The sequence below is a fragment of the Equus caballus genome, chromosome 15 (genome assembly GCF_041296265.1).
Source record: "Equus caballus isolate H_3958 breed thoroughbred chromosome 15, TB-T2T, whole genome shotgun sequence".
Taxonomy (NCBI): domain Eukaryota; kingdom Metazoa; phylum Chordata; class Mammalia; order Perissodactyla; family Equidae; genus Equus; species Equus caballus.
In genome coordinates, this window is record NC_091698.1 from 92,631,593 (window position 1) to 92,658,485 (window position 26,893).

General features: G+C 40.5%; 1 protein-coding gene across 8 annotated transcripts in view; it reads right to left on the reverse strand.

Moving 5' to 3' along the window:
- Positions 1–26,893, reverse strand: part of KCNS3 (potassium voltage-gated channel modifier subfamily S member 3) — a 37,648-nt gene that overhangs the window by 4,651 nt on the left and 6,104 nt on the right. For 3 of the 8 annotated variants that reach the window (XM_014731296.3, XM_023619478.2, XM_070236620.1), the window contains exons 2-3: positions 16,379–16,485; positions 9,748–9,939 (exon numbers count right to left, since the gene is read on the reverse strand). The gene's annotated coding sequence lies outside the window, so the exon portion shown is untranslated. Of the gene's footprint in view, positions 1–5,595; positions 5,641–6,150; positions 6,238–9,747; positions 9,940–16,378; positions 16,486–18,349; positions 18,491–26,893 lie in introns of all 8 variants that reach the window. The other 5 variants (XM_070236623.1, XM_070236621.1, XM_070236622.1 and 2 more) reach the window with 3 other exon arrangements.

Sequence of the window (26,893 nt, forward strand, 5' to 3'; positions counted from 1 at the left end):
CAGAGGCAAGCTGAGATTTTCCAAGTCACGGTGGCAAGAATACAGTGCTGCCTTCCCTGTGTGTCCACGGCAGCTGACAGGGGCAGGGAAGAAGGAGCTCCTGCCTTTATACACGGTTGGAAGGTCCCCTCTGATGCAGACAGTCCCTCGTCGATTACAAACACTCCTTACATCATGTGCTCCTCACTGCTACCCTGGGATTTTGCAGACGAGGAAGCAGGATCAGAAGAGATGAGTGGGCATTATGCAGCTATTAAGGGTTAGAACAGAGGCCCAACCCAGGGCCCCTATGCCAACCCCAGAGCTCACGACTCTACAGCATGATGGTGCTCACATTCAAGGTGACATAAAGAAAAGCAGATTCAGAACATCATTATTTCCAAGATTCCTATATTCAGGTCAACATTTATTTAACAGCCATTCTTTTACTCTTATTCAGAAAATATTTACTAGATCAAAGTTATCTGTATACGTACTTATGTATATTCATAATTTATATATTTATAAATTATAAATTTACATTTGTATAAGATGTATATATATATATATATATATATATATATATATATATATATATAAAGGTATATACATGTGTGTGTATAAAGTCAACCACACACATACTAAATAAAAATATGAGTCAATTTCTCTATAAGCGGGATAAACTTTCCTAATGCTGACTCAAAATATAGAAAAAATAACAAAAGAAATAAATTTTATTATATAAAAGCAAAATTTTTTGTGTGAAAAAACATGCCATAAGCAACATTAAAAAGAGAATATGGGAAAAAATATTTGCCACTTATATGAGAGACAAGAGGTTAATATACCTAACATATAAAGACCTTTGGATAAAAAGAATAAGAGCAACAATGATAAAAATGGACGATAGAAACAATAACAACAATGGGAAAACAGACAAGGGATAGGAACAGACAGTTAACAGAAAAAAATTAAATGTGCCTTAAAAAAGGAAAAAGAATGTTCTACCTTGCTCATAATAAGATAAATTCACATTAAAACTATGCTGAAGCATCATATCTAATCTATCTAACTGGAAAAAAGTCCAAAACTTGGACCGCATACTCTGTGAATGAGTCTGTGAGGAAGCAGACACTCACACATTGCAGGTGGAGATGCAAAAGAAAGGAGAACCATTATGGAGGGGAATTTGCTAAGATCTAGCCAAACTGCACACACATTTACCCTTTGACCCAGCAATCTTTCTTGTAGAAATTTCTCCCAAAGAGAAACAGGCAAAGATTGAAAACACTTGGATAACTGGAAACAATCCAAATATCCATCAATAGATGATTCGGTGAATAAGTTTGGCCTATCCCTCTCTCTATATACGCAATAGAGTGATTTTTAGAATATATTATTTAAGTAGGGGGGAAAGCTAGTTAGAGAAAAATGTATGTAGCATGCTATAATTTATCTACAAAGGGAAAGTTACGACTATATATACATATATACACACATATACACATGTATACACACATATATACATACACACACAGACACACACACACATGCTTATGTAAAGAAAAAGAAACAGTGGAAGGATAAACCAAAAATGAATAAAATTCTTCCAGATATGGGAAGAGAGCAAGTGGGCATAGCAGACAGTGTTGGAAGGTGGACTGGAGAACCATGTAAATGTTTTACATAATTACAACACAAAATTAAATAAAAATGAAAAATAGAATCCCTAAAAATTTAACCTTACTGTGTAGCAAGTTGGTCATTAACCTCAGAGAGCTGAATTATTTAGAGGTTTTTTTAAAACATCATAATCTGACTGTACATCCCTAGTGCTATACACCCCAGGACAAATAAACTGTAAAATCTTAAAATGTTTTTAGTATTCATATTTGTATAATTCTTCTGAAACTTTTATATACACACACACAAAGGGTAAAGCAAATAAATGATTATGTTAATGCCATTAGGAACCCTCAAGATTTGGGTGCAAAATAAAAGAAACACAAATATAAAAATCAAAGAAATTAAGTAAATCCAACAATCCTAAATTTGAATTGGAAATATCAGTATAACTCATGATCTATTTTTTATTAAAAGAAAATCTTATTTCCATTGAACAGGCCTAGAGCAAAATGACTAACTCTAGCAGATGCTGTAAAGCATCACCCCATCTCCCCTTAGGAACTGAGGCTCTCACACCTGCTGGGAGTGTTAATAGCTAGAGGCTCTCAGCTAAGTCCTGCTTTGGGAATCACTCTTAGCCAAGGAGAGTGGCCTTGCCCAAGGTCACACACCCTCCTCAGGCCAGCTCACATCCAATAACTTATCTATGAGGGGCTATAAAGACCCAGCATCCTTTTCTCAAGGTAGGCAACCCAGCTCCAGAGCTCTCCATAGGATCAGCCGAGGTTTCTGTTGCAACTTTATCTCAGTTCAACTCCTTCCTCTGTGCAATCCTCCTTCCTTCATTTCCCACAGATGCTGATCCCAAGCGCACCTCCCAGCAGACTTCCTGCACATAAATCTCTGTCTCAGTCTATTTCCTGAAGAACCCAACTGAAGACACCAATTCAGGAGCATTGAACATCTTGAGTTCATGCAAATGAAGCATCAAAATACAATTTCTCACTAAAAGAACAAGAGCTCCTTGAAGACATAGCTAATCCAAGGTCTGGGGCAGTAACTGGACAAGATAAACCTGGAATATCTTGTTATACCAGAAGGCAAGGAAGCTATCAACAAGGACAGGGCAAGAGCCAAAAGGAGATTCCTACTGGTCAAAGAAGGGAAATTTGTGCATCAAAAACAAAAAAAATATCCAATGGACTGAAACACATCAAGCATGCTAAAATTCCTGAGTTAGTGATATTTTTAAAAATGAAAGAAATACATTGATCATGTTTGGAAGGTGCTTGAGTACCAACCCATTATTCTGTAATGCAAGAAATAAAGAGAAAAATCAAACATTTATCCTGCCTTCCTGCATGAATTGCACCTTAGAAGAAACATATAGTAGGCAATGAGGAAAATTTTTCCTTATAAAAATATTCCAATAATTCAAAAACAATAGTAACAGAAACAAGTAAAATGGTACTCCTGAAAATATTTATCTAGATTTAAAAATATAAACAGGTTGAAAGTAAAAGGATGCAAACAGTACCTGAAAGAGAACAGAAGTGGTTATACAACTATCTACAAAACAAAATTTAAGATAAAAACTGTTACTAGAGACAAATAGCATTTTATAATAATAAAAGGGTCAATTCATCAAGAAAGCATAAGAATTATAAATACAGATGTACCTAGCAACAAAGCCCAAAAATACTATTTGCAGATGACGTGGTCATGTATCTAGAAAATCCTATGGGATACACACACCAAAAATAGTTATTAGAACAAATAAATAAATTCAGCAATGTTGCAGAATACAAAATCAATATCCAAAGATCAATTGTATTTCTATACATGAGCAATGAGAAAACACAAATATGAAATTAAGAAAATTCCATTTACAAAATCATCAAAAAGATATTATGTAGGAATAAATTTAACAAAAATGGTGCAAACTTGTACAATGAAACCTACAAATACTATTGAAAGAAATTTTAGACATAAATAAATAGAAAGACATCCCAAATTCATGGATTAAAAGATTTACTATTGTTAAAACAGCAATAATCCCTCAAACTAATCTATAGGTTCAACACAACTCTTATCAAAATATTTTGCTGCCTTTTTTTCAGAAATTGACCAGCTAATTCTAAAATTCATATGCAAATGTAAGAGACCCAGAATGGACAAACAATCTTGAAAAAGAACAAAGTTGGAAGACTCATATTTCATGGTTTCAAAACTTGCCACAAAGCTACAGTAACCAAGACAAGGTGGTACTGACATAGGATACACAGGTTGATCAAGGGAATAGAACTGAGAATCCAAAAATAAGCCCTATCTATGGCCAACTGATTTTCTACAAGAGTGTCAAGCAATCCAATGGGGGAAAAATAGTCTTTTCAATACATGATATTAGGACAACTGGATAGCCACATGCAAAAGAATGAAACGGATGCCTACCTCACACCATATGCAAAAATTAACTTAAAGTGGATGAAAGACCTAAGGATAGGTACTAAAACTATAAAATTCTTACAAGAAAATACAGGCATAAAGTTTTGTGACCTTGGATTAGGCAACGACTTCTTAGATAAGACACCAAAATGACAATAAAATAAAAGATAAATTAAATAGATCGACTTCATCAAAATTAAAAATTTTGTGCTTCAAAGGACTTTATCAAGTCAGAGGACAAGTATTAAAAAAGTGAAAAGACAATCCACAAAATGGCAGAAAGTGTTTGCAAATCATATATCTGATACGGGTTTACTATCCAGCATAGATAAGGAACCCTTAAACTCAACAATAAAAAGACAAAGAATCTACTTAAAAATGAGCAAAGGATTTTAGTAGACATTTCTCTGAAGATATACAAATGCCCAAAAAGTGCATGAAAAGATGCTCAACATCATTAGTCATTAGGGAAATGCAAATCAAAATCACAATGAGATATCACTTCACACCGCTAGGATGGCTATAACCAAAAAGTAATAATAATACAAGTGTTGTATTATAATACAAGTGTTAGTGAGGATGTGGAGAAATTGGAACCTTCATGCATTGCTGATGGTAATTTAAAATGGTGCTGACATTTTGGAAAACAATTTAGGCCCATTTTTCAAAAAGTTAAATACAGAGTTACGATAGGATCCAGCAATTCCACTCCTAGGTATATTCCCCAAAGAACTGAAAACATATGTTCAATCAAAAATATTTACATTAACGTTCATAGTAGCATTATTCATAATAGACAAAAAGGGGAAACAACCCAAATGTCCATCAATTGATGAATAGTTAAACAAAATGATATATCCATGCAATAGAATACTAATTGGCCATAAGAAGGAACAAAATACTGATTCATGCTACAACATGGATGAACTTTGAAAACCTTGTGCTAATGAAAGAAGGCAGACCAAAAAAGGCCACATATTGTATGATTCCATTTATATGAAATATCCAGAATAAGTAAACCATAGAGACAGAAAGTAGATTAGAAGTTGCTAGGGGTTGGGAGGAAAGGAGAACGGAATGCGACTGCTAATGGTTATGTGTTTCTTTTATGGGTGATAAAAATGTCTGGAATTAGATGGTTGCACAACCTTACGAATATACTAAGAGCCACTGAATTATACATTTTAAAAAGGAAAATTTTATTTTAAGTGAAATATATCACAATAAAACTATTATTTAAAAAGGTATTCCAACTAATGAAGGAATGATAGAATTAAAATCTCACTATTTTGCAACTCATAGTGAAATAACAGATCCAGCAATGATTACAAATGGCTGCTAAAATGCAGATAAAAAACTGATGGGGAACTTCATAAGAGGTAGATCAGAGTAACAACACCTGAGAGCAATGATCAAGCTTAGCATAACAAAAAAGAGACAATTGGATATAACGTGCCTCCTGATAGAAATATATATACACAATTTTATAGTATTACAACCCCCCCAAAAAATCAGGGCAAAATTTTATGGAGACTCTAGACTTACCAGTTTAAATCAAATAGAGATTTCAGAGGGGCATGTTCAATGACACTGTAGGGACACAATCAACAAAATTCACACTGTGGAAACTCGTACAGGACAAATGACCCAGATCAAACAAGGGACATATCAAATAGATCCAATACGTGGGCTTTGTACGGATCCTAACTTGCCAAATGCTTAAAAAATATATGAAAATCAGGGACAATTGCACACCAACTAAACACTTGATAATATAAAAGAATTACGGTTAATTTTTCAATGTGCTAAAGGTATTGTAATTATGCTCTTAAAAAGAATCTTATCTTTTGTAATATATATTCTAAAATTTTATGCATAAAATTGTACCACATTTGAGATTCATTTCAAAATAATCCACCGAGGGCACCGGAGGATGTGGGGGAGGAGGTTTGACATTGATCATACAAGACATTGCTCGGGCCATAAATTGATAATTGTTGCAGCTGAATGATGAGTACAGAGGACTTAAATGTATTATTCTATTTTTATATATGTTAAAGTTCTCTATCGAAAATGTTTTAAGAAAAATTTACTAAGCACCTTTTTTGGCTGTTCATTGTAGTAAGTGCTTTCATATACACTCTTGTCCATTCTTTAATTCCCAGCAGCTCAGTCAGTACCTGGACACTAGTAGACAATGAGTAATGTCACTGAATGAATGAATCACTTCCTTTAACTATCCAATAATCCTAAGTGGTAGATCTTATGTCCCCATGTTGCCAATAGAAAAACATGAGGCTCAGCGTTTGGCCAACATTATTCAGCTTTGATGGGGCAGACTGCTCACACTATACCTCACATATGAGTATTTAAATTTTTTTTTTTAAGTGGGAGGGAAGAGGGACTGGCTGATCTTCGAATTGACATGTTTTATCAGTCATGCTTGTTAAAGAATGCCATACTCTTTGGTAGGGGTTTGGTACTAGCACGCTGAGAGCTCATGGGGTCTCCAATCAGACACACATGTGGGTACAAAAGGCATTTGGCCACATGGTAGAAAAATCAATTGTTATTTTCATTCTCTTCCTCAAAAAGAGCTTAGGCTCACTGTATCAATCTCTCTACCTACTATCAACCCAAATCACTCGTGGTGAGAACACTATATACTGTATTTGGCCACCTTGAGCTTCTTGATGTTTGTAAGATTGAAAAGAAAGAAAAAGATGTCAAAAGTCCAAGATATTCACTGGAAGCTTACATGAAAAACCACATTGAACCACTTCTCTCCAAGTGGCACCTGTGAAGCCATTTCAAAGCTATTAACCTCTTACTCACCTCTTCCTAGTCCACTTCCCTCTCTCTGCTTTATGCTCTCAGACTCACTTAGAAAATACTTTGAAAACTGTGTCTTTTCAAGGCTGGCACGTATACATGCACTGTGCATGAGTGGCTTGCTTTGCTCAGAAGTATAACAAATAGAAGTCAGTATTTTATTGGGCAGAGCCACTTTTTAAAATCAATTCCACAAAAGTAAACAAAAACCTAGATTCTTTTTTCCTTCCCATTTGCCCACAATCTACATTGGTCCTTTCATCAAAGAAAAAAATATGGCATTTTTTAGCACTAATATTGCCATCTTTTTGGAGCATTCTTCTAAGAGCTATACTTCATTCTACTAAATTTAAAAGAAAAAATCATTTATGCATTTAAAATGGGTAGATGATGCTAAATTCTATTTCTGGCCATTCCATGTAAGAATATTCCAAATAGAACCAAACAAACGTAAACAGAATTGAAAATCTAAACTCAATCCACACCCACGGATTGAGCACCCTCCCACCAGGCACCTTCCTCGGTGATCATCTTCTCTTACAGCAAGCTCCCTGTGAACTGGTGTGAGCAACAAGTAAAAAGAAAATCGGAAATCAATGAAGGCCAGAGAAGAGCAGAGAGTATGACGACATGTCAATGGCATTGAATTATCCATTATGTGGATTTGAAAATGGAGATTCTGGTGGTCGTCGGTCCAGCCCTTTGTGAATCAGAGTGTTTTTTGCAGCAGCTAAAATAGTGCAATTCTGAGAAACAAGCAGCTGTTTATGAGACATCTAGAAGGACATGTGCAGAGCCAGAGTGCAGAACACATGGAACTTCAAAAAGCCTTCTGAATCTGAGTCTTTGTTTCCAGGGATCAGAATTCCCTGGGCATCCTGAGGCTCCTCCATGGAGCCATTCCCTCCAGTAGCCTTCCCAATGGTTCAGCCCAGCCAGTGAGGAAGCCAGGGCATAACATGTGAGTCCCATTGGGCAAGTAGACAGCAAGGAAACTCCCCACTAGGTCTGCTCCAGGTCTGAAATGTTCTGACAGCACAGGGCACAGCTGACCATACATCAATGGCCCAGGTCCAAGTAGTCATTGGGGTCCCAGGTTGCCCTACTTCAGAACATTCATAACCTGAACCCAACTTTTAAATGTTGAGCTGAACGAAACAAACCCACCAGGTTCCTTTATCCATGCTGAGTTTTCAGAACCAACTAAAGAAAAGAGAGAAAATCAAGGACTCCAAAAACTTGTGTTTAAGCTGCCACTTCCCAGCTACATGACCTTGTGTGGATAGATTCTTGATCTATAAAAGATGATAAACGCACCTTGATGGTAAATTAATAAATGCAAAAATATTTTGAAAACACAAAGCACACGATACATGTAAAACCTTATTCCAAAATAGGAGATTAAGCTAACCGTACCTTTTCCCCACTATCCCCTACCCCAACTCCTTTCACTCTCTTGCTCCCTCCATGTGAGACAGTCACATTAGAGTGGTCTTCACTCCCTCCAGACCTCTATTTACTGTGGCTGCTCCCCTCTGGAAACTCCAGCCCTCCCTGTAATTCACACAGCTCATCTCCAAGCAGAGGGCTGCTCAAAGGACTGAGTGATTAAGTGAGCCAAATACGTAGCAATCTGTCCTATTTGTAAAAAGCAAAGAATCACAGACAAAAGATTTTCAACCAGAAATAGGAAAAATGTGGACTTTACCACAAGAGTGGAGCCTTAACTGCAGTAGGTACCCACCAAGTCTCCAACTGAGTCATGTTACATAGAGGAGCCCACATAAATGGCTGGAACAGTGAAGACATGCCATCCAGGGGCAGGAGTTTTGGAGAATTTGAATGAGCCTAGGCCAAATGAATAGTTCTCCCCCCAACTGCCCCACTCTACTCACCTTCCCCCACTGCTCTTCAGGTGCACTTTTATCTTGGCACCCACACAAGATATTGTAATTTCTTTACAGTTCTCCTTACCCCCCCCCCAAGTCTGACCATTGCTATCACTAGACTCTAAGCTCTTCCATGGAAGGAATCACGTATTGTCATCTCCATAGCACAGCCCCTTCTGCTAATTGCTGCCCATAGTCTAGTGAAAGATACTCACTTCTATCTGGAAGAATTAACAAAAGCTATCACTATTTTTGTCGAAGAGCTAGCAAAATGATCTAGACCAGGCAAGGCAAAATGAAATGCCTCCAGTGGCCAAGCAGGTAAGCTGAACAAATGAAGCGGGCTGGTTGGGGACTGTGGTGAACCATCCAGAGGCAGAGGCTACTCAGCGCCAGAGTGCTTCGTAAGACCAGAGGGCCAGTAAAGGTGTATCTTATAGTGCTCCAGAGAACCTGGAAATCCTGATTTTTATGTGGCATAGCTCAACTTTAATTAGAATTGATCCAACATGTTTTCAACATTATGTGGCTCAAACAAAAGTGTGTCTCTGTGCCAGGTGCTCTTGCTAAGCCTCCAATCTGGGACCGGAGCCAGACTCTCACCAACCCCAGCTCCACAGTTCCCATTTTAAGCCAGACTGACTCAAATGGACACAAATGAAATCTTGTCACAATAACAGTAGTGTTACTCTTTCAAGACTGAACTCTAAATGTCAAAAGGGAATAGGGGCAATGTAGAATATGGAATCTTCCATAGTTGGCCTGCTGAATCCACCAGTACAACCCAACCTAATTCTTCCAGGCTGGCACTGTCCCTTCTCCTTTAGTCATCTACCCCAACTGCTCAGTGGATTTTACAGTAAGAATAGTCTTCCTGGTGTCTGACCTTCATTTTGTCACTACACTGTAAGGTTCACTCTCCCCTTCCTTTGATAAACAATGGTGCAAGAGAAAAATCCAGAGAGGCAGCTCTTACCCTTGTGGTGTTGATGTCACACACTCTGCCCTCATCCTGCCCAGTAGAATATCCATCGTCATCCAATAAGTTCTGCTCTTCTTCCTTCACTGGAATGTGTGGTGCACATAGGCATTTAGCGGCCAAAAAGAAGATAAGAATCCTGTTTTCTGGTTGTCCTGGCCAAATCAATGGCTGGGAAATCACTCTCACCTGCAGAAGAAACCACCAGTCAGGCTGTAGTTCCAAGGAAGAAACACATCCAAGACATTCTATCTCAGACTCGGTGCTCTGGGCCCTTGCCTGATTAGACCCATATCTTAGAGCCCCATCTAACTCTCAGGGAGGGGGCGGTCTTTTCCTCCCACGCAACCATCACTCCCACTGGACATGTGGATAGAAAGACATTACGAAGCCCCAGGACCTGATTCATAACAGCAGCTGGCTTAAGGGGTCTCAGACCTTGACCACAGTGGACACTTGGGACATCCCCACTGACCCTGAGGCCAACAAAACATCCAAAGATAAAACAAGGCACAAGCATTAGGCCGCAGTCACTCGCCTCCCACACAGCTTCTTACAGGAGTGTTATTCTCCTAGCTAATTCATCAAGGATATATTTATAAACTTCCAAATGAGTACCTTTTAATCCATTCCAGATACCAAGTTCTGAGTGTGACTGCCCTAATAGAATTAACACTGCTGCTCTAATTCGAAATCAATAGGTTTTAAAGGCTGGCCAAATTCAATTTTGCTTTATTAGTCCATTGCTGTATTTCACAGATCAGAAATGATACCCATGCTACATCAGAGCCCTCCGGTTAAGGCACGTGCGTGTGTGTGCATGAGTGTGTGTGCCTGTGTGTGTGTGGTGTGTATGAGGGGAGAGTTAAGTTTGTATCAAAACAAAAGGACAAATTGCAATTGCTCTCTCTGAATAAGTTAAAGAAAGAAAAAAAAAAATTCCAAATCCCAATGAGGTAAGCCTTGCCTCATGTTGATGCATTCCCATAGATTTATACTGGTATCTAAGCATCCAGCCATTGATTTTCAGGTTTTGCAATCAACGCTAGGTCCAAAAGAGAGGTTGAAGGGGGAGAAGAAAAGACTGATTCTGAGCTTCAGAAAGGAAGTGAAAGACGTGCCTCCGGCTCTGTCAGTCATTAAACAAACATTCATTCTAGTCTGAGATCTGCTTGGAATCCTAGGCACTGAGACTACAAACAAGACACAGTGCCTGCCCCTGCCTCCCCTCCAGGAGCTCACAGGCCCAAACCAAACAATAACAAGTCATGCTGTCCTACCAACATCAAGGGGGCAACGGAGGGGGAGCAAAGCAGGAACAGAGGTTCCAACAAGGGCCAGAGCAATCCTTCAGTGAATTTCCACCTCTAATGGAGATGATAGAAAGGAAAGATCCAGAAAAAAATGTAGCTCTACCAAAAATGAACTTCTGAGACAGGACTCTTGGCAGAAGAGGTAGAGAAATCTCAACAGGGGTAAAGAAAATCAATTCAGGAGCTAAAGTCCTCCCTTTCCTCCTCCTCCTCCTCCTTCTCCTCTTCCTCCTTTTTCTCTTCCACAGCCTCCCAGCAGCACACTATTAGGTCAGCCTCAAATATCTGCGTTCCACTGCAACGCAAAAATGCTGCTGTGTCTTTTTTAAAGGATATAGCACACGTGTATAGTCCTCTTTTCCCTATCAGGCACCATTCCAAATGTAGCACATTTTAAGGGAAGGTAAGATTAATCTGATTGGGACATATTTAACTGCAAATAGCTTTGATATGACTATATCAATTACTGAAGAAAAAATTAACAAAGTACTTAGGCTAATCAGCACTTCCAAGAAACCCCAAGCACTGTGGGCACCGGCTCATCACAGAAGGACAGGGCTGGCCCAGTGACAGACCGTGAGGTTCGCCAAGTATATCTTTTTTTACAGAAACTGGTGCCCAGTAGCCCTTCCATCAATGTCTGATGAATGATAACATCCCAGGCAGGTCCTTTCTCTCTCCTTCCCCCCAAAATTCAGAATTCTTGTGCCTTGCTCCATTTTCCATCACCATGACTCCTGTCCAAAATAACCGGATGTTTGGAAGACATACATCAGTCAATACCTCTCAGTGTGATGCTATGCCAATTCACACCCGTCTCAGGGCATTCACATTCTAAGTGTGACCTCTCCACACAAAATGATAAAAAATGATAACTAGCATTTTCTGAGTCCCTACAACATGCCAAGAACCTTCTCAGGAGTTTCATACACATTTCCCCTATCCTCAACCCCTCTATGTGGTCATTCCCATCTTATGGGTGGGACAGTGAGGCTCAGAGGAGCTATTTGCCCAAAGTCCCAGACCCAGTGAGTGCCAGAGCCCAGATTCAAAGTCAGGTAGGTCTGTCTGATTTCAATTAGTGTAGAAAATCAAGATCTACTTTTACTAGTTGGGGGAGGTTAGGGAAGGATTAGGAGAGGTGGAAAGAACGTGGCCCAAACTAGCAGGCTATGGGGAAGAAAAATGTGTACATCCAACACATTCTCCCATTCCTGCTTAACAAAACCACTAAATGTTTCCATTTCTCTATGTTCCTAAGATCCCTATCAATGTTTAACTAAGAAGAGAGTATTGCTTGTGATTCTGCGCTTAAGTAGGTTTCTGACTTTGCTGAGTGATTCAGCAGGATCCTGGCAAAACCTGACAAGCTCACTCAAGTATTGCTGGCCTCTGCAGAACTCCTCTCTTCACAACGAAAAGGGAGACCCTCTGCAGCATCCTTGGACTTCCCTCCAGCCAGGCTCTATTTCCTTGCGGGTTGACTACAACATTCAAACATATACAAAATGACGGCCTCCATTACTGAGAGGGAAAAGGTGAAGATTTAAGTGGCATATTGGACTCTTCCATCATCCAGAGAGCGGGTATCCAATCTTGGAATAGAACGAGGAAAATTAAATGGACAAGCACACAGTACACAGGAGTGATCATGACTGCCTATGCCCTTCTCCCGGGACTCAGAATCACAGGAATAAGGTTGCCCTCCAAAAATTACACCACAAAATCAGTGCCTGAGAGATCAAAGCAGACAGTCCAAGTGACATTGCAACATAAGTCTGTGTCCCCTGTACTTGCAAAGAATCCTGAGTGTACTTGTCACTGCCCTGCTCACATTTTTCTGAAATGTTGTGACCTCAGTGCCACCCACTAGACTGAGAAGCCTCCAATTAGGGACAGTGTCCTAACATCAATCTTCATATTAATTATCCCCGTTACACAATGGTGCTTGACACATTTTTATTGAACCAATTCCTCTCCCCTAAGCCAATAAGACTAAAGAGTGCATTAATTAAAAGAGTCAATATGGATAATGGAAGGCAGTTGATCAGCAATGGAAGCAGAGGAGGAAAGTGTAAAAGATCAAAGTTAGTTGCCAAGATCCATCCCAGTTCTTTCTAAAGGAGAAGAGTTTATCCTGAAGACACAGCATCTCCAACCCGATGTGATGCACCTTGAGTGGAGTTTTAAGTGTCCAGACCTCAGAGGTTCAGGTATCATTAGGCAGCCAAAAATCTCCTCTTGTTCTGCTTCCAAGCTCCCCAAGGCACTTCCTGGCAACTTGAGCTCCCAAGCACCTGGCCAACAGGGAACCAATGAGCTCTGCGACCAGCACAAGCATCACTCTGTCCTCTAGTTCTAGGTACTGGTGAAACTTAATAAGGCAGGAAGAGGTAAGTTACTCAATTTCCTGTGAGTCTCCATGCGAGTCAACCTCCCAGAGTCTGATTAGCTCTGGGACACCTGAAAGTTAGGATCTGAAGTTGCAAGGCTGAGAAAGAGCCTGACCCTAAACTGTGATAAGGGTAGCAGGTGAACTGCACCTTTAAGCACGCTCCTGGCAGCCAGCCAGTTTCCCTGGAGACATCCTGACCCTCCTACCTTCTACACAGCAGGATTTCTCAGCCTCGGCAGCATTGACATTTTAAGGCCAGATCATTCCTTTTGTGGAGGCCGTCCTGTGTACCGTAGGATGTTTAGCAGCATCCCTGGCCTCTACCCACTAGATGCCAGCAGCACACCTCCTTCTGGCCCCCAGGGTTGGTAACACCAAAACATCTCCAGATATTGCCAAATGTCTCCTGGAGAGCAAAACACTCCCCAGTTGTGAACCACTGCTCTACAAGGAGAAAAGAAAGACCTCAAACATCTGTTTGGGAGCTGTAAGTTCAGAAAGCTCAGAATGACAGATTGTACTAATACTTCATCCGCTGACAGGGGCTGGGGATATTCTCCCGAATACTTGTTCTTCTAGAATTCATTTCCAGTGAATTCCGGTGGCATTTCCAGTGTCAGACAAGCAAAACTTTGCAAATGAGGAAAGATAAAAGCAAAGTTAACCTTTTGTTGAAATTCAAAGCATGTTTCACGCAATTTGAGTCCAGAGTAAAGGTTAGTGATTTTCTCTGAGTGTCTGTCTTACACTTGACAACACTGTTGGTGCTGGAATGACACACAGTGCACGTGCACTAATACAGTTTCAAAGACATGGCTTACTACAGCTTTCTACAGGCACTGCTATTCCTCCTGACCAGACCCACTCCTGACCAAAGCTCCAATCTTGTGGAAACTCATGGATACCCCAGGAAAAACGCAATTACGTGTCAGTTTTGTAGTCTTGCCACTATTCATCAATCACAGACCAGTTTTCAATAAAATCTGAGAGTAATGAAACAATAAGAAAAGTAACAAAAGGTGAAATTCGACCCTACCTCTATCTTACTTAACTAAAGAGAATTGTGGTCCAAGGTTTTGCTTAAATAAAATGAAACTATCACAATCAGACTACCATAATTGGATTTGTGTGCCAGAAGTGTTATACTTATATTTAAATTCTATAATCCAAAGCAATCAGAATAATACAACTCCTTCCAGTGGATTCAGACCCTAGATTACTAAGAATATCTCCAAACTACTTACTTTTTCCAAATTATCAAATTTCAAGAAGTATCTTAAGTTAATATGAGAAATCCTTGAATTAACAATGATTTTTTTTCTCTGTTTTTCTCTATCTCAAGAAGATAATAAAAACTTCTCAGGATCTAATATATTTGGGGATTAAAAATAAATTTATAGAAGTTCTGGTCTTCAGAGAAAAAACCAGTAAGTGCTTTCCAAAGCAAAGACTCCAAATCATATTTGAAAGGTTAATATAAATTACATTTCTCTTGGCCATCCAGAGTGAATAAATGCAATGCCATCTCCAGAAATCCCTAAGGGTAAGTAAACCCCACTCCCCTCTCCTTGGGATCTGTGTTCCTAGACAACCTCCCCGGGGAGCAGAGGGAGGCAGCGGACTGCTGCTGAGTACCTCCAAAGACAATCTACAAAAGGAAAGCCAGGAAAAGCCCCATGGAAGGATGTGCATCTCATAAGAGCACAGGACTGCACAGCCACTGACCCCAACATAGTCATCCCCACGTGTTGACAGGGCTCTGGGTCCACCCTGAGTGGCCCACATGACTGCCGCCATTCCAGTGGCCCCAGGAAGGAATTGCCCTGGACCCTCCACCTTGCAGGAGTCCCCCTGCAGCGTGGCTGACCAAAAGCAGGGGCTTAGGCTGCAGCAAATCAGCCCACCTGGGGGCTTTTGAGTGTACCCTCGGCCTCATCTGTCCCCATATTTTCAGTGGCTGATGCATCAAACATCTGCACTAACACAGGGATAAAATGAGCAACAAAAGCAAGCAGTTTTGGAGGGAGTAGGGAAAAAAAATATTACACAACGTTAATAGTGGTGTAAATCAGTTAAAGGAAACCTCCGGGAGGACAGCGTAGCAACGTGTATCACAAAATCCCACAGTCTCACATTTTGGAATATATCCTGAGGAAATAAAGCAGACAAGTGTGCAAGGATGTAAGTACAAGGATATTCACTGCATCATGAATTATTCACAAGAGTGAAAAGTCAAAGGCAACCTAAACCCCCGTCAACAAAGGAATGGTTCAATAGATTCAGAGGTGGCCATGCCGTGGAAGACTCTGTGGCCATTACTAATGCTGAAATAATGACAGTAAGAGCTCCCACGTACTGAGTCAGGCCCTGAGTTCTATGGGTCAGAACACATTTAATCCTCACAACACTCGTACAAGTAGTATTTATAGTGGATTCATTTTACAGATGGAGAAACTGGTAAATGGAGAAAACTATCTACAGGGTCAATAGCTTATTAAGTGATAGCTTCAAGTTTAAATTCAAACAATAATGATCTAAAGCCATTCTCTTAACCACTATGCTCCACTGCCTGGAGACTCATGAAAAGACAGTCACAATATGCTAAGTGAAAATAAAAATAAGTATAATACAATATATGGCTTGATCTGATCTTTATAAAATATGTATGACTTTATAAAGTGAAAAAAAAATCTGTAAGAATATACACCAAAATGTTAAATACATTCTGTCTGGATGATGAAATTTGGGGTGATTTTTGCTTTCTATTCTGTACCTCTCAACAGTGTATGAATTTCTTTACAAGTATTATAAAACTCTTATGAAAATAGTTATTCTACTTGGGAAATAGGAAGTCCTAAGCAGCCCTGGTCGGTATTGGGGGAGGGGGGAGGGGGGTGGGATGGACATGACGTGAACTTACGGATTTGGGTGAGATCGAATGCTCCGCGGATGTCCTCCTGTGTCATCTGCAGCTTCTGCTTCTGCTGTTCATTCACGTCTGCTTTCTGGCAGGCATGGTCCTGGGAACTACGAAGACAAAAGACAACATCACTCTTGCCCTCAGAGCTTAAGGAGCTTAGAAGAGGTTGTAGGAGGGTAAAGAGGTAAATAAATAGCTGCACTACAAGGCAGCGTATGTCAGGTATCACGAGGAGAGGAACCAAGAAGGTGCCACAAAAGTTCAGAGGAGGTAACAGGTCCCTCCGGGAAGTAGGGACAACCACATGAACAGGTGGCATTTGAGCTGAGCCCTGAGGTCGGGTCAGATATGAACAAGTAAAGGAGACAAGTAAGAGTAAGGCCACTCTCCAAGGAAAGGCAAGAATACGTGTAGAGATGTGAGGGCTAGAAAGCTGTGGTATGTACAGGGAGCAGAAAATACATGAGTTTGGCCAATATGTAGCCACATGACCCAGAGATATTTATATAGATTATTTCTTCTTAGAATATAAAGAACTCTGCCCTTACCATCCACACCTGTGTGAGCTAGGAATTAACCGAGGTGCAAGATGTCACTAGGAAAGGAGAATGGATCTCACGTGCCATACAGAGAATCTGCTGAAACTAAGGGACCATATCCCAGGTCTCCGAACTATTTAGCCACAAGGAACCAGTCAGAGAAAGATAAAAAACCTCTTGGAGCTATCACTGTTCCTAGAATGTCTCATAATTTGGAGGTTGTCACTGGGTTCCACAGTCCACCAGGAAGTGCAGTGACCTGAAATGGCAAGCAGTGAATTCCAGCAATTCCTTCCGAAATGCAGAGAGCGACACAAGCAGAAACATCGCAACATTTCATTAGATCACCCCATGCTGTTTTGTATCCCATTTAATCTATTTCCCACCTAACAGAGCAAGGGTCTGCACAGAGAATTCAGAAGGTCCTTGAAATTAGATGGGAAAAAAAAATCTTGATTTTCACTAATCTTGAACTGAAATTTAGCAATTCCTCCATTAAAAATGCAGGCAGTGGGCAAGGGCAGTATTGGCTGTACCTGTGACTTCACCCCGACAGAAATCCCAGATAATTTCATATCATATCAGAGTTGTTGCAGGTCTCTCAAAATATCACGTACATTCATGATTTCTTTGGAATCACAGTAGTTACAGACCTACTGCTAGATTTACTTTAAGGAGTTAATAAAGAAGCACGTATATTGCTAAATCACAAATTGGTTTAAATATTTTGATAATGGTATTTCCATACAATTGGATTCCCTTATATCCTATGGCTTTTATTTTTGCATTTAAAAACGCTGTTCTGACAAGTGGTCCCTAGGCTCCCCCAGACTACCAAAGGGATCCCTGGCACAAAAAGGGTTAAGAATCCCTTAACTAGAGATCTTGTTAGAATATGTCACATCGTGTCACTCCTATGTTTAACCCTTCAGTGGTTTCCATGTTACTCAAAGTAAAACTCCCTTCGCTCCCCCACTGTACTCATCTGACTTCATCTGGGACTCCTGTCACTCTCTTTCATTACCATGCAGCTTACTGGTCTCCCTGCTATTCCTTAATCATGCCAAGTGAGGCGCATTCCTGCCTCAGGGCCTTTGCACGGGCTGATCTCTATGCCTGGAATGCTTTATCCCCAGGGGATTGCATGGCTTGTTTCCTCACTTCTTTCAGATCTTAACTCAAATGATATCTTCCAAATGAGACTTTCCTTGGTTACCCTATCTAAAATAGCCCCCAACAAAATTCCTGTTTGCCCTCCTTGCTTTATATTTTCTCTTTAGCATTTATCATGCCCTAAAATACACTTAGGGACATATATTTTATTTCTTTATCTTATTTATCGTTTGTTTCCCCACTCAGATATGAGCTCCATGGAGGCAGGAATTTGTGTCTATCATTTACACCACCATGTCCCAAGTACCCAGAACCTCACCTGACACACAGTAGGTTCTCAAAAATTATTTGTTGAATTAATTGATGAATCAATTAGTTGGTTGACATTTGTCACATGGCTTGGCTACTGCCTGCTTCCATTCCACGTCGAACTTTAAAGTCTCTCTTGCCCATTGCATTACTGGGAGAAAAGAAAAATCACAGCAAATGTGCTTTTGAAATAGTGGTCACCACAGAAGCAAAGCAGTTTATTTATTAGCCGCTGAAGAAGGGCGATATATTTTTTTCCTTAATAAAAAGAGTGTTCATCAAAGACAAGATAGATAAGTTCTAACACACTCAGAAGATAAGATTTTGGATCAAGTTAGATCATAAAACAAACACAAAAAAGTAAATGGAAAAATTGGCATATGGCATAAAAGCAATAAAAACACCCTACGCCAGATTGCAATAGAAGTGATGCTGATTAAGAGCTTCACGCAGATTCCACCTGGAAATGATAAAAGAAAATGGAAGCGTACAGACACATGAGTCAACACAGGGGATGAATCACCACGTGGGCACTGCTTGACTTAACCTGCTGTTGTTCCAACGCAGACCTACCCACCTTAAGGCACCGCTGCTTACGTATTAAAAGAGCAAATATGCATTTAACACTGGTAAGATCTGAAGTTGGCAGGGCTGTCTTCAGACGTAAAGCACTTCACTCCATTCTATACCCTGTTTTAAGAACTACCAAGGCTAAGACTGGACTCCTTGTAGTTATAAACTGTAAGTCAAGGACAAATAAAGAAAGTGTTATCATATCACAGGTGTCCTTATACGGATATGCACAAGTCGCTCACATATTAAAAAGTAACAAAATAAAATCTCCCAACCGCAAATTCCTCTTTGCAACAAAGCTTCTTGAAATCATTTTTTAACATGCATCCTTCCATCTGCTCCTACAAATCTTGCCCCAACGCTCCACTAAGTGTTTAGGCTAAAGGCAGCTCCAGGTGACCAAACCTCAAAGACACTACTCATCTGCATGTGACTGATTTGTGCCAGGCATTGTCACTGCCAACCTCTCAGCCCTGCAGGTCACTGACACCACTTGTCTGACTACTCATTCTTGGTTTCCTGGGAAACTCTGCTTCCTCTTCCCAAACTTTAAATCTGAGGTCATACAATAAAATACCTGCAGGGGCAGGGCAGGTGTCCAGAATGAAAAAGAAGAGGACACCTGGCCACTGTGACAAGCTAGAGAGCACCGGCACTGCAAAAAGGGGACTGCTAGCCCTTATCTGTCGGCATCACCTGGTCGGATTGCACACATTGTCAAGAACACCCACAAATCTTATTTTTACGGGAAATTTCTCAATTTTTTAAATGTTGGCAACTTTCGTTTTTACTATTTTAATACTGTAAGCCAAATCAAACAGATCTGTAGCCTGGATACAATCTGCAGGCCTCAAATTTGTGTCCTCTCCCCACCCCACTGCACCCCTCCATGAGTTCCCCCGACCCTCTGCTCTTCACCCCAGGAATTTCATCTAACTAGGAGCCCAGATGTGCATCTCCAACCCAGATCTGACTCCTTCATTTCGAACTCATATAACTGCCTGCTGGACATGTCCATTTGAGTGACCCATTGGGACATTCAAGACGTCTCTCAAATCCCTTTCCTTTCTCTCTCCCTCCTGCCTCTGCTTTAATTCAGACACTCAGTCATTTTCCATGGTTTACTACAGTAGACTTCTAATTGCTCCCCTGCCTTAGACTTATCCCTATTCCCTGGCCTCAAATTCATTCTAAAATGCACAGGCTTAAAGTCCTCTTGGCCTTCAGGATAAATTCTGGGTCCAGACTGCTTGAATCCCAGCTTCACCACTCACCAGCTGTGTGACCTTGGGCAAGTCATTTAAGTTCTCTGAGTCTCTGCTTCCTCATTTGTAAAATATGGATACTAAATACCTCCTATCACATAAAGCAGTTAGGAGGATTGAAAATGAGATAAAAAAATAAAGTCTTCGGTGCTTGGTATTGTCATCAGTACTGTTCATCCCTTATCCTCGCCTGCCACAACCCAACTCAAACTCAAGAACTATAAAGAATTACTTGAAATTCTCCAAAAGTGCCTCGACTTCTCACTTGTCTGCTCAAAATGGCCTTCAAGATTCAGGTCTATTACATTCTCCAGAACCAAGCCCTGACCCCAGACCTCTCCCTACCCCAAAACCTGGCCCCCCCGACCCCATCCACCAGTGCCTCTCTCCATCCGAGTATTTAACTTGCTGAAGTGCAGTAGAACAATTTCCTCAAAGCCTCTACCACGGCACTGTGGGCTCCGCAAAGGCAGGGCCTGTTTTTCCTTAATCTTTGCACCCTTAATGCCCAGCAAAAATACTGAATGAATGAATGATCTCCTTTAATCCCCAGGTCACCCCAAAGAGGCACCCACCGTTTATGGATGAGGAAATTGAGGTTCAGAATGGTTAATTACGGAAGGGAGGTGGCAGCCCAGAGCCCATGTCCGGCTCTCCCAGTGAGGCCCGTGCTGGGGAAGCTGGTCACACTCTGCTCCTGAGGGCGGTGGTTTGCTGTCTGTCCTTACGCCCCAGGCTCATGTCCCTAAAACAAAATTTACTTTTGTCTTGTCTCCCGAAATGAGTGTGGGAAGAACAAAAATGACTTTTTATCATTTCATGCTCTTTGTATGAAGAGCTACAAAGGTCATTGTATAGAACACAGGTGATCATGAGAAAACTCACGATTTTTTCTGTGCTAACCTCTATAAAGAATATACACTCAATTGTTTTTATAGTGTCTGTTACAAAATAACTTTTTGATAGTGCTTACTCTGTACTAGGCACTGATTCAAACACCTTATTTTATCTACCTTCAGGCAGATGCTATCATTATCCCCACTGGGCAGATGGAGAAACTGAGGCCAGAGAGGTTAAATAACTTTCCCAGACAGTAGTGGTGGAGCTAAGATTCAAATTCATAGGTGAGAGCACAGACTCTGTACCTTGATTTGAACCCCAGTTCTGCCACTTTCTAGTTTATGATTTGGGTAAATTATTAAAATCTCTCCTTGATGTTTCCTCATCTGTTGATTGAGAGATAGATAGATAAATAGATAGAAGAAGTAATATAACCATTTAATAAAAGATATTGTTATGAGAATTAAATGAGTTAGTATTTATATCACATTTATAACAGTGCCCAGCACACAAGTGCTATATAAATATTTATTATTATTACTTTTATCATTGAGTGTTGCCAGAGCTCTGAGTGGCATCTGAGTGAGAACTGGATTCTAAGCACACAGAAATTTCCCCCTCTATTTGATGCTATTTTGACCCCTCCAGGTAGACACACCAGTAGCAGGACCACGGCAGCATCACTGGGAATCCAGCAAAGCTCGTCTGCAGGGCCTTAGTTTCTTATGTCCTGTCAGTACATCCCTTGCTCCCTTTCAGCAAACACGATCCTGGTGTTTGCTCCCTGTTCCCCTAAGAGATTAGTCTTTAGGCTCTGATGTGAATGCCTCCAAGCATTTCCCATTTCTATTAGGGTTCTTTGGACACAAGCAAGAGCAACTGGTGTTAGCCCACTAAACAAATTCAGCTTACTTCAGAAGTCTACATGAAGCTCTCAGGGTCAAACAGAAGTTTGAAGAAGCACACCTGGCTCCTGTCTGTTCACTTCAGAAGGACTTGAAGGCAGAAACAACTCATGGAAGAAGAGGTTTGGTCAGGGAGCCGCCACAGGAAGGAACACATTCAGTGGTCTCTTCCATCCTAGAGTAACTCCATTGACAAAGTGTCTGATAGGCTGGACTTATGCCACCTGCCTACCCAATGGCTGGACTGGGGAAGGAGGAACCTCGGAGGATGTCCTTATCGTGTAGCATCCCACCAAGACAACATTCAACAGGGAGAGATAATTACCCAAAGGAAATTAGGAGGCTTCAGGAAGAAGAAACAGATGTGTGGCCAAAAATTCCATTCAATCTTCCCAGAGAGTTCTCCATTCTTGAACTTAAAATATAAATGTAAATTTATGCAGAGAATATAGAAGTTTAAGGAAGGTCAGACTTCGAGGAACAGGCCAAATTAACTACCTGGGTGACAGAAGCCCTTATCCAGTGTCCCCAAATCACACTAGAAGACACGTCAGTGACATTATCTTGCCCCCACTTCTCATTAATGCCCCTTTCCCCTCCACAGCCCGCCAGAGGGACTTGTCTAAACTACAAGTTAGAACGTATGTGTCTGTACTCTACACAAACCTTCAGTGGTCCCACAGCATCTTCAGGATAGAGTCCAAACTCCTCCTCTAATGTCAAGCAAAAACATCCCTGCCTTTCTCTCTGGTCTCAGCGCCCACCAATCTACTTCAAACTCCTCTGCCTCAGCGCTGTCAAATTATTTACCATCCTCAACCTTATGGTGCGCTCTCATTTCCAAACCTCACTGAAGCTGTTCCCTCTGTTCCTTTCTTTTTCAGTTAATTCCAGTTTTGTCTTCAAGAAATCAGCGCAAAATGTCACGTCTGCCGGGACACTTTCCTTTGATGTACCACACATGCACATGTGAATACACACACACACGCGCGCACACACACACACACACACTTGTAATGCTAAATAGGCACCTCCCCCTTGTGTTTGCAGAATCCTACTTCTTAGCACATTGATACATAGTGATATCAGTGTCTGCTACACAGCAGCTAAGTGGGAGATGTCTGGTGTATGGATGGCTAAATGATTTTTCTGCTTCAGGGTAAAAGACAAGGATTTTCCTGCTCAAAATAGAGTGAAGAAGGCTGTTTGGGAGGTCCCTTTCCATCACATAGCCCTTCCTCGAGGCGCCAGGACGGTGGGAAGAGAATGTCTGACCAAGCTATTGTTTCTCTCTACCCAGTCTGAGCACCTGACATGTTCTGGAATTTCTAAAGGATTGTAGAAAGGCATTTATTGCTGCTAGAAGTAACAGAGCGCTTTTGCCAAATCATAAATCCTCAGCATATTTAACAACAAAACTCTCAGAGCGCCAAGCGTCTATTGCTGTAGAAAGTTGCCACAGTGACTATCTATTTCATGGCACGACAAAAAAAAGTTTCACTTAAGTTTTTAAAAGTTATAGTGAAATAAATGGGATGGTTTAATACAGCATCTTATCCATTATTTGGAAGGTAGAAAAAAGAACGTTTTTATGCTTCAGAAACATCCACATCCAGCTCCTGGAAGCCATCCTGGGAGGATGTTTTTTTTAATGCTTTGCCCAGAACTATCTGCTATGAGTAATTCCACATTTCATCAAGATGAAAAAAATTATGAAATAATGAGATGCCACAGCAATGTAAGTCAAAAGAGTTTTCAGTTTGACTTCTTAAAATTAATTCGCACTCCTCTCCTTTCTCCAATCTGTTTCCTAAGTGCGCCGCCCCCTCTAAGTTTCCAAGTTCTCCATAGAAAGAAAAACAAGGTGGGACAGAGCAGGAAGGAAGAAGAGGAGATCCTCTGAGGAGCACCCACGCCCTCCAGCGAGCACGGCGGTGACAGCTGACAGCTCAGGACCAAGCCCCGGAGACAGCTGTAGGCACGGTCTCAGTACAAGCACAGGCTTTCCCCTTGAGATGCAGAAAGAAAGTCCTTACTGCACAGGACAGAGGAACGCAGTCGGAAAAAACAACAAGCTTGTGGACTCTGGAGTAAAACATGGCTAGCTTTACCTGTTTTCACACTCAAAGTTTCCATGTCTAAGAGTTTTCTACTCAAGTTGGTTTAGCAAGAAAAATTCAAACTAATTCTGCACTTGACTAATTGTTAGCTTCTGAAGAGATTCACAATAGAATGGTACAAACAGGGTTTGGGGGGCATTGTTGTTGTTTGTCACATAAACTCAGAAAAAAATAAGATGGTACATTTTTTTTAAGAAGTCACCTAGTTCTTTTATTTGAAATCATAGATAAGCAATATATTGAACTGCTAAAGTTCAAATTCAGAAAATATTAGAGGAAAAGAGGCTAAAACATACAACATAAGAAAAAAATTAACTTGGCGGTGAATTTATTCTATAGTAGTAGTTCTCAAAGTGTGGTCAGGGAACCCTTGGGGTTCCTAAGACCCTTTAAAGGGTCCATGTGGTCAAAATTATTTTCACAATGAACTAAGATGTTATTTTCCTGTTTCACTCTTACTCTCTCACAAGTATCCAATGGAGTCTTCCAGAGGGCATATGATGTGTGAAAACATAATAGACTAGATGGAGAAGCAAATCTAAGAATCCCACTGTCTTCTAGTAAATCGGACAATAAATAAATTTGTAAAAATGTAAAACAGTACCGCTGAAAATTTTTTTGTTTTGAAAAAGACATTTTTCATAAAAATATGCCATTTATGTTAGCATGCAATGAGAGTATTATTGTTATTTTATATAAATTAGTAAGTAAATATTTTAAAATATATAGTTTTTAATTTCTAACATAAATATTGACAGATATAACCCACATTAACAAAAGCTTTTCAGGGATTCTCAACAACTTTTAAGCATATAAAGGTCCTGAGACCAAAACACCTGAGAATACTGTTTCATAGCGTTAGAATCTCAATTTTTTTTCCAATTTTTTATTGTGCTAAATTAAACATGACATAAAATTTACCATCTTAATCATTTTTAAATGTACAGTCAAGGGTATTATATGCATTCATGATGTTATGCGGCCTTCACCACCATTTCCAGAAAGCTTTTAATCTTGTAAAACTGAAACTCTATACCCAATATGGCCTTTTCTGTGGTTTGTTTACTTCTATCCAATCAGCTAAGCAGCCCACACTAATGAGCACTAAGTCTCTAGGGTGCGTGTCTGTGCGTATGGGTGTGTGGAGCAGGGCCCTGTTCCCAGGAGAGAGAACTCCCTCTCTTCCTTCCACACCACACAGCCCTGCAGTTCCACGACTCAAAACCATCTAATGTAATGCATTTGTGGGGCATTCTGAAACCTAACCCCAATGTCTAATAATGCTTAAGTGGGAATGATTTCCGAGTTGCTGACACTAACTGACAGATGAAGGGTTGTAAAACAGGACTTGCTTGTGTGTTCTTAACTACTGATGTGGGCAATAGGAGTGACAGGTAAAAAAACAAAACAAAACAACTAAAAGCAAACCCATTAGAGTTTAGGGCCACATTACATAACTGTGCATCCTGTACCCTTTACTTCAAAGCCCCATACAAAAGACACGAGATAAAAAGGTAAGTATGATGCACCTTCCACATTTTAAGTCTGGAGGAGCTGGGAGAAGAAAACACAGTGCTCATCATCAAAAAGATGCATCATGCTGAGATTTGATTTCTAATTAGATCAAGAAGTCTGGGGAAACTGCTTAAAAGGCGAAGTTCTCAGGCAACATATGAACTTTCATGAGATTCCTATTTTTGCATATCTAGAGATCCTACACTGCAGGATTTGTGACTTAAGGAGATGATGAGAAGGTATGGAGATATCAATACCTTTGACACTTCAGCAAAGATAATGATAGATGATAGATAGATTGATTGATTGATAGATACAAGGACACTGCCACATAATGACACTTCTCATTTACACTTTTAGCCCAGAGGAGACAAGCTTCACCAGGAAGGCTCGACCCTGAAACAGACTGGGATATAAATCTTGGCCAGGTAAATCATCACCAAAGGGAGGTAGGTGGACAGAGGTCTCATGTCAGTGACCTCATGAGGGTACCACACTTCGAAAATTGGGATCTTAAAAACCCAAAAGAAAAACACTCCCCAGAAGGTATGATTTACTGACCTCAAAGACAAAACTACTGAAATATCCTTTCCAGAACCCAGGTATCTCTTCTCAATCCAAATCTACAAACCACAGTCTTTAACCACGGAGTTCTCCCATCTCTTTGGCCAATCAAATGCCTTACCTTAAGTAAATCATAGGAAATGCTTTCAGGCTCACCTTGGCATGTCAATCAGGACTTAGGAAAGCCAAACCAGTCCAGAGAAGAATGAAAGTGAAAACGTGTAAGTATGTTCAAGCGCAAAATTTTAGTCTGCCAGCATTCTCTTATTTCAACACACTAATTATTTGCCAGGGTATAATTCAGCCTTCCTGAAAGAAGTCTTCAAGAGGGGACATACTCAAACTTACTCAGCAATTGAAGACAAGGCCAGAGATAGGACTCACACTTCTAATCTTCTAGAAGTGCTGGCACCATATAAATCTACACACAGAGATGTGCATGCGTTGATTTATTGAAGAGTTGGACTCAGCTCCCTAACCTCAGCCAAGGTCGCCTTCTCTGTAGACATGCATGTACGCAAACCCTCCCCCACACCCACCCTGTCTCTCTGTTCCCTTTCATAACCAACCTATACATGTATGGTCTTCACTTCTTCACCTCCCATTCATTTTTCACTCAGTCCAGTCTGGCTTTAGGTCCCACCTCTCACACACACCTCTTAAGTAGGCTCCCATCTGCCACACTTGAACCTCTCTAATCTTTTCTTCTCTAATCTAGGCTTCACAGGTGATCTCCTAGAAATATAAATTGGCTCTTGACACTCCCCTGCTA